The sequence below is a fragment of the Aptenodytes forsteri genome, unplaced genomic scaffold (assembly GCF_000699145.1).
Source record: "Aptenodytes forsteri isolate BGI_AS27 unplaced genomic scaffold, ASM69914v1 Scaffold368, whole genome shotgun sequence".
NCBI lineage: Eukaryota > Metazoa > Chordata > Aves > Sphenisciformes > Spheniscidae > Aptenodytes > Aptenodytes forsteri.
In genome coordinates this window covers 152,041-152,470 of record NW_008794884.1, presented here as the reverse complement: position 1 = coordinate 152,470, position 430 = coordinate 152,041, and positions in this window count along the sequence as shown.

The window sequence follows — 430 nt, the reverse complement described above, 5'->3', positions numbered from 1 at the left end:
CACAGGGGGGGGGTCGGCCCCCCCCCCCTCAGCAGCGCCCCCAGCTGCTGAGCCAGCACCCCCAGGGGGCCTCAGCCCCCCGGCAGCCTCCCCGCTCCCTCCCCAGGGTTCCCACTGCTGCCCTCACTCCCCACACCCAGGGGATGCTGCCGAGCCCCTGGGGTGGGGCCAGCCCACCCCATGTCCCTCTCCCGGCCCCGGGAACCCCGGCAGCCCTCCTGCAGAGGTGAAGCACCCATGCCCACCCCCAGGTCACAGAGGCGGGGGGGGGTCAGTATATTTTTTTTTCTCTTTTGCTTTTTTTTTTTTTTCTTTCTACATTTTATTATTTCAAACCATGTGAACAATTCGGTAAAACATCCTGTGGGAAAAGCGAGGCCGCGGGCACCGGCTGAGGGGGCCCCCCAAGGCTGGGGGGGGACACCGGGGG